This window comes from Anopheles aquasalis, chromosome 3 (assembly GCF_943734665.1).
Source record: "Anopheles aquasalis chromosome 3, idAnoAquaMG_Q_19, whole genome shotgun sequence".
Taxonomy (NCBI): Eukaryota; Metazoa; Arthropoda; class Insecta; order Diptera; family Culicidae; genus Anopheles; species Anopheles aquasalis.
The window spans coordinates 41334064-41341563 of record NC_064878.1 but is presented as its reverse complement, the minus strand read 5'-3'; positions in this window follow the sequence as shown (position 1 = coordinate 41341563).

Below are 7500 nucleotides of genomic sequence, written 5' to 3'. Positions count from 1 at the left end.
GTGAAAATGATATTAAGCAACGAGTTGAAAAGAAGCTGATTGAATTAGTTAGCGTTTATATTGAATCAAAGTTTAAAAGAGAGATTGAATTTGTCTGCTTTTTCCCGGAATTTTCAATACCTCACTCGCCATCTCTTCGGGTCCGGGAACGTGGCCAAGCCAAATGGGGGCTTTTCATATCATCGCAGAGGTACCGTTAATGCTGGAGAGATCTTTTACGGTCTCGTGGGATTAATTAACACCTGTTGCATGTTTGCTGCCGCACCAGAGCCTCGGGCGGAACGAGGCTGAAGGTGCTCTCTGGCATGTTTGCTGGCTATACTCCTCTCATCAACGCGCAGCCCCGGTTCTGAAGTGACTATATCGGATCGAATATCATTTCGTCACTGACGTCTGGGCTGAAGCTGCATCCGAGAGTAGCGTAACTTGATATTGATTTACAGTCCCACTTTTGCATGTACAACATCGAGAGGAGAGCTCGTTATAAGTATTTTTAGTTAGCAAACATGAGGCTCTTCTGTTAACAGCGAAATGAAAATTGTTCACCACGCAAAAGGTAGCTTTCCAGCACTTCAAGCTGCCTGTGAATGGACGGCAGACAGAAGTCTCGGCTCAAGCTAGGATGATTCCCTCTTCCCCGAGGCACTTTGCCGAATGAAAACGCAAAGTTTCTAATCGTTCGGTTTCGAGCTAGAACCGACCACCACCACCGAAACCACTTGTCTGCGGTGGCTGCGTTTGAATTCTGTGAATCATTGAAGCGCTGAACCGGATGGTCGGTGGATGGATCGTGATGGTGATGCCGCCGCACCTTTCCGTCCGTCGGTGTAGACGAGTGTCGGATCGAGTTCGCGGTGTACTTCAAGAGTCTTCCAGCGTAATCTTCTTAATCATTCATGATGCTTCGCTTTAATACGGAGTACGGAAGCAGGCACACGGGGCAGGGTATGGTGGAAGCTTTGATTCTCTCCACAGAGTGATGGCTTCGTCGGTAAATCGGATATTATGCTGCGACTGTCGATACCTCCATACACTCCAGGAACGCGACGGTGAACTGCTGATGTCCTTCTCCGCTCAACCGTCCATCATGGAACTTGTTTGCTGAACTCTCGCCCAGTTTCCGGTGCTTCCGGTACACTAATGTGAGATCGCGATTGAAACTTCTCGGCACTCGGCACGATTCCACTAATAAGCGGGTAACGAGTGAGTAATTTATGATGGTGCCTTTATGCAATATTCACGGGAGAAAACCGGGAAAAGGCCATTAATAATCACGGTCATTATCGAACGTGTACTCCGCACCGGATCACAGTCCCCGGCACGATCCGTCGCTGGCAGGTCGTCGGAGGAAACCTTATCGAAGGCTGCATTGGATTGAGACATTTGCTTCCTAGCCAGCAACATGGAGCGGGGTCCTGGTGGTCATCGACCTGGAATAAATTAATATATTATAGGGAACCTTTCGGCCGTTACTGGGCGAGTGAGTGAGTGAACACGAGTGACCATCATCGACGGCATTTGCTGCAAGGCTGCAAGGAGCCCCATTTCCCGCAGAGGAACCAAGGGACTGGCAGAATTTTAATGAAAAATTTCCAAAAAGAGCAAAAAGGAGCAACAGCTACTGTTGGTATGGCAACGCGGTCGTTCGATTCGAACCCAAAAATGCCAAAGAACCGTGAAAGTAAGGATTGATCCCTCGTATCGGTCTATTTCTTCCCCAGGCTCACGATGATGCTGACCAATGAGCACGTAATCGCAAACCCCAAAATAGAGGCCCCTTTTATGCCGAGCATCAGCACGGTCTGGGCCGCACCCGGACGAACAGCAGTACGATGGATTTGAATTTGAAGAAAGGCCGTACCGTGCAGCAGGCCCCTTTGTTTGCTTGCTAAAAGGATAGATACCGGGATATTGATTCAACGGCTGTTATGCCGTACAGTATTCTCGTCTACTCAGAAACCGTACCTTTCCGAGAGACGTTCGGTTCGGTGGTACTTTCGTGGTAACAACCATCTCTTATTCTGGAGGACCTATCGAGCCTCGGCGTAAACCGCACGTGATCTTGTCGATTCCCGGTACTCCCAGTTGCTATCGAGTGCCAGGCAGGAAGCAATATGATTGATTGATGCATCGGGCTGGTACTGTTCCTCTTTTTAGTAGTACTATCGGTTATTCATACTGTTCGTGCTCATTCAGCAGTTTTACTGCTCCACTGTTGTGAATATCAGTAGTACAGTGCGGATGCGGATAAGTAATTAAATTAGGATTTACTTGTCACAAAGTGCGCTCATTACATAACAGAATTGGCCCAACAATTGCAACATTGCAGGCTCGTTTCACTGCGGCAAGAGCCCTCCACTGGGAATTAATTAACTGTAATAATCAATAATTATCACTGCATCATTGGCATAGCACCATTCGAACAAACCACCACCATTGTACGGCTACATTACGATGAGCGGTTCGTAGCGGCCCAGTTTGTTTGATTGACTCGATGGTGTTCCCAATTTTTTTTCGGGAGTGCCCTTTCTCTGCACAGCACATTCAAATGAAATTCAATTTACGCCAATGGGCCAATTTCATTGGGCGAACGTAATGGCTGGAAGGATGCTGCCGGTGAACTAAAGGTCGAGGGACCATCACCAGCAGCACCACCACCATCAGTGGCATCGGTCCGATGGGAGACGGTGCTGAGGCCAACGTTGAATTGCTAATTGGTGTCCCGCTTTTTTCGTGTACGGTACGGCAAGCAGGAGGATGTGGGATGTGGTTTTTGCAACATTCATCAACTCTTATCGGTAGCAGCGTGAAAAGGGGAGTCCTTTTTGGCAAGTTTTATCTTTGGAAATTCTATCCCGTGTGAGTGGCAATGGAATAATGTGCTTGTGATGTCTCTATAATCAGGACGATTGATTCATCAAAATAAACGGTTCAAAAGAATTACTATCAATGAAATAGAATCATTGGGCTGATTGTGAATTATGCACCATTATTATGGCCCTTTATTCAAATATTAAATTAGTTTAACAGGTCAATAACATTAACGTCTGTTACATCCTCGGAGGTAACAAGAGGGCAAGCGTTACACAGCATGCAAATCCTCTGACAACCTTTATCAATAGGATGATGGCGCTCTGGTGGATAAATGGTGTCGTCCCTGCACGTATGGTGGATGTGATGTTTGAATTTGCATTTACATTGACTTTATCCTCGGCAAACCGGGTCCACATGACCTCGGACCACAAGGTTTGTGTAGATACCACACAAAAGGTACAAGTGTAAACCGTAACCGTTAGAGACCTCTCCGGTTGATTGGTTGTTCAATGACAGTATCATGAATAAGATGATCAGTGATTGATGGGAAAATATGCTCGGAAGAGTAGATGAAAAGATGGAAAATTACGTTATTGTTTTCGGATCACATTTGCTTTTTAAAAGCTGTGGCACAATTTGCTAGAGATCTTTTAAGGAGGGCTTCGGTATTTAATTTTGTTTTGTGACACATTTTTAAAAACATTTTTCCCTAAATGCTGATCCTTTCAAGAACATTGTGTAAATCACCAAAAATTCGACAGAACCTCCCTGGATAATTTTATAATCTTTCAAAAGAATATCTATTTGTATTTTTCTGATGACCCATCACGCAGCTACGATGGGCACCAGAGAAAGTATCTTTTCGCAGACTCACCTTCATAAATTTGATGTCTTGGATGAAGTTTTTAATCAATCTCCCTTAAAATAGAACCAAATATTCTTCAAAAGTTGTAGTTTACTATGCCATTCATTTGAAAAATTGAAATTGATTGGTTGCGTCACAAAAAATCGTCAAAACTGATCCTTTTTTTTGGGTAGAAATGACTGAAACCGGGGGTGCTTAATGTAGTTTGATAGTAAAAGCATAACACGGTACGGCCATATTATTGTGCAATCGATTTTTCGCGATTTATTTACGCGTCGTTGAGCTCTTATTTCAATAACATGCAATGGTGCTGTATCATTGTGCTGTATATTAATAATATTGTTTGTCATCTGGCGACTGGTGTCGAGTGGCTGCAAAGTGGTAGTGATGGTAGTGGGATTACAAAAGATTGATTGTAAACTCTCGTCGTTCTCTTTTCGCCCCTTTTTTTACAACGACCGAACTCACCTACGAACTTCACGTTTTATTATGTTGCCTGCCACGCTTTCCCGCGACCATCACATCACATCCAGCGCCATTTAAATCTGTCGCCATGGCATAGGCTTGCCGGTGCCGGTGTGGGCCGGTGCCCGACTTGTTGAAAGCAGCTTATGGGCGTTAAAGTGTTCTCTCCGTGTCATATACCAATCTTTTTTGGTGCCCCGTTTTCCCTTCGAACACGAGGTGCTTTGAGGAGCAATTTGCCGCTTTCGTACCGGCCATTTGCGTACCAGACACCAGAGTATTGTGTCTGGCATTTGCCCCTGGCACTGCTACACCATTCGACACGTCAATTGATGCACACCATTTTCCGATTCAATTTTGTGTTAATGGGAAACCTTCTTTCTGAACCAAACATCACTCAAAGAATTGCAAAAAAACTTTCTTGCTGATGTTACTCCTTCGGTCCTTGGCTTGAGTGACGTCTGCCGTGCTCCATTTTACAATCTTTTTTACGAGGATGTCAACTCACGTTTACCTTTCGTTCGTTCGGACCAGAGACCGTCCGATCTGGCGAAAAGGTGCCACCGTGGACCACCAGGTGCACCACGAAGTCCGTGCCAATGCTTCACGATGCCATTGCGCCAGCGAATGCATTACGACGGCACGATGTCGTCCCACCTCGACATACCGTCAATGTCAATCGGCAGCATCCATCAGCAGCAGCGGAGGAGCAGCGGAGCAGCGGAGTACAGCACTTACCACCGTTTGATAGAGCTCGTGGTGGAGCAATTTGTGGACACTATCGCGCGAAACGATGCAAAATTGTATTTACACTTATGCGCCGTAAGGTGGTGAGATGGTGCCCCCGGGTGGAGCAGCCACATTAGCGGGAGGGGGACGAGCGACCGAATGGACCGACCGCCCGTTCCGGACGGAAAGTAATAATATTTAGCAAAGTATAGGTAAACGCGCTTCGGTACCGTTCGCTCGCTCGCTTTTAAATAAATAAGCGAATCCATAAATGATGTTGGGGGCTGACTGACTGGCTGGCCGCTGCACAGAACCGGGGAACGGTCACGGAGCAAAAGCGAAGCGAGCGAGCGAGGGAAAGGTGATGGTTTCCGGTCTGCGCATAACCGGTCACAACTTGACTGACTGGACGACCCAAAGCACAGGTGTTGGCACCGAGGAAAAAGGTACGCTTTTCCGGGAATCGATATTACGAAGCACGTGTTTGGGATCGTGTCGCGGAATGGTGCGAATAGTAGTAGCAGCAGCACCGTGAACCGTTCTTTGCTGACACCGCCGTTGCTGGGGTATTCTTTTTAAAGCCTGCTACCATCACGAGCCTCAGCCAGGTTGTGCTTAAAGCGTGGTTGCGTGGAAATTTTAGAGCAAACACTGCGGAACAGGAGCGAACGAGCGGAAGAGGCGGAACACAGAGGTCTGATGCCCTATGTTTCCTTCCGCGATCCTGCGACCCCGGCCAGCGGCTTCCGGTATTTGCGTGTAAAATGTTTGCATAAAATACATCCCCATTCATTCCCCTTACGATAACGAGATGTTTCCGTCCGTCGCTGGTATGTTTCCTGTTCGACGGGGAGGAAGCACGATTGGAACACGATGATAAGCGGGAGGCCCCGTTTGAATTGAATAATTTCTTTCACCCTGCCGGAACCCTGGTGGGCGCCATTTTGTACCTTAGAATTTTTGCTCGACCAGAGTGCTACGTCCGTTCCCCGTTGTTCGACACTCACCATTGTAACCGTGGCCTGCTGAGTTGTCTGTGTGCCATCGTGCCTTTAATTAATTAATGTATTGTTGAAACATTTAAATTAATTACTTTCAATACTCGCGTTCGCGCTTTTGCTACTGCTGGTGTAGAATGAAGGGGCTTGGAGCACGTAAAATGGCCTTGAAACGCCCACTTCCAGCCCTCCGGTGCCTCTTTTCTTTGGCCGCTAACCATCCAGTCGACAGCGAAGCAGCGCGATGTCATAATGAGTAATGGTGTAATTGAATTTCATCGCTAAAGGCGACACAAACGCTCGCTCGCTCCCGCTAGGATAAGCGATTTACGGGAAGTTTTGAAGGCAGAAAAAGGCCAGGTACCCATCGGCCGAATCGGCGTGACGTCGAATGCGGTGCACGTATCGGCAGCACTGATCCTGCGAGAGATCGCTTCCCCGGAAGCTAATTCTTTTATCGAACCTCGGCTCTGGTGCTCACTTTGTTCGTTTAAACTTTTGCTGGTGAGCGATTTTACGCTATCCCTTCCGCTGCTTTGGGTTTTTTTTTGTTGCTGTTGTTGCCCATTTGAATTAAACTTTTCACGGGAGTAATCTCATCAACGTAGCCGGCCGACAACGTCGATGAAATGGGACGTCGTTGAGCCGAGTATGTGTCTCGCCTGTGGACCCATTCGTGGAGGGACCTACTTTGATTACGTGATTAATTTACCAACTTCCACCAGCTGCTGCTGCTCCGTGCTGCTGCTGCTGCTCCGTGCTGGATGTTCCGTTGCTGCCACCGGGTCCGTGGACGGTCCCGGAAAGGAGGAGCAACTTTTGCTCTAGTTTGGCGGCGGCGACGGCGGGGGCCATCACATTGCCACTTGTTTAACGACTTCGTGTGAGTGGCCTGGTTGATGGTTTTAAAGAAGGTTAAAGTGAAGTGCGGTCCCAGGGTCGGGCGTTGTGCGTCATGTACTTGTTTCGCAGGGAAAAGTTTCAGTTGAGCAGTCCGGAGCTTCAGCAGTGCGGTGAAGGAACTGTAAATGACATCAACCTAGACGATCGACCTGTGCGTACGGCATGGGAATGGGAATGAGTCGGGAATGTTGACGAGTTCGATGAAGATGGATGTTTGATTGACAATCATTCCGCTCAAAAAGTGTGTCCTAAAGTCTCTGTTGAGAATACAAACTTTGTACACCTTTCCACCTTGTTCTGCACATGTTTATGTAATCAAACTTATAAGACAGACTTTCTTCTATTCGAAGATTGCGAATTCCACGTTTAAGGTTGTCAGAGCATCAGGAAGATGTGAGGGATTGGGGTTTTTCTTCGTGTCGTCAGGGATTTGTGACGTCAATTGGCGTGAGTTTTCGTATGGATAGTCGTCGCAATCACTTTACTTATTGACAGCATCAAAACTATAATGTTTTTGACTCAAAAGACGGTTTTTTAATAATTGCATTGGTTGTAGTTTTCCAGAATTTACTATGGATATTGGATAATTTTCCCTGATAATGCTTCAAAACAAGATTGTTACTTCTGATCCCGATAAGTTAAACTGTTAATATAAATCATGACCAACAATACATATTTGGTGTATAGATGGAAATCCGCTAATACATGGTACCATTTTATTTGGGG